The sequence below is a fragment of the Nannospalax galili genome, unplaced genomic scaffold (assembly GCF_000622305.1).
Source record: "Nannospalax galili isolate Female #2095 unplaced genomic scaffold, S.galili_v1.0 scaffold792, whole genome shotgun sequence".
NCBI classification, from domain to species: Eukaryota; Metazoa; Chordata; class Mammalia; order Rodentia; family Spalacidae; genus Nannospalax; species Nannospalax galili.
This window is the reverse complement of record NW_008331036.1, coordinates 1,083,632-1,084,221: the sequence shown is the minus strand read 5'-3', so window position 1 is coordinate 1,084,221 and position 590 is coordinate 1,083,632.

Sequence of the window (590 nt, the reverse complement as noted above, 5' to 3'; positions counted from 1 at the left end):
ACTTGTTTCTATTCACAGTTACATTTAGGCCTGTGGTAAGGCAGCACACCACTGTGAAAAGAACATGGTAGAGAAAGAAAAGCCAGGAAGCAAAACAAAGAAATAGACTGAAGGCTTACTGTCTCCTCCAAGAGCACACACCCTCCATAACCAGAAGGCACCCCATTAAGTCCCAACTCTTATAGTTTCCCTCACTTCTACTACCACCATGAAATGGAAACCAAAGTTTCAGCCTGTATGATTAGGGCACACTCCAGATTTGAACTGTTGTACTGACTTCGGGGATTGCCTGGAGCTTGAGGTTCCAGTTGCTTCCGAGTCACTGAGAAAACTGCACACTTGTGGCTCAGAGACCTTTCAGAGCAGTTGTTATTACTGCTATTTCTAATGTGAGTGCTCATTTTCTGCAGTCTTTGTGGAAAGCAAACTTTTTTTTGTTTCACTGAAAACAGCAGCCAAATTAATGATGGAGATAAAGGCTCAAAGAATATATATGACTTTTTGGTTTTAAATAAAAACACCAACCACAGGGAATATTTGTGTGTCATTATTTTGTCAATGCTAAAAGATTTTTACATATATATTTTTTA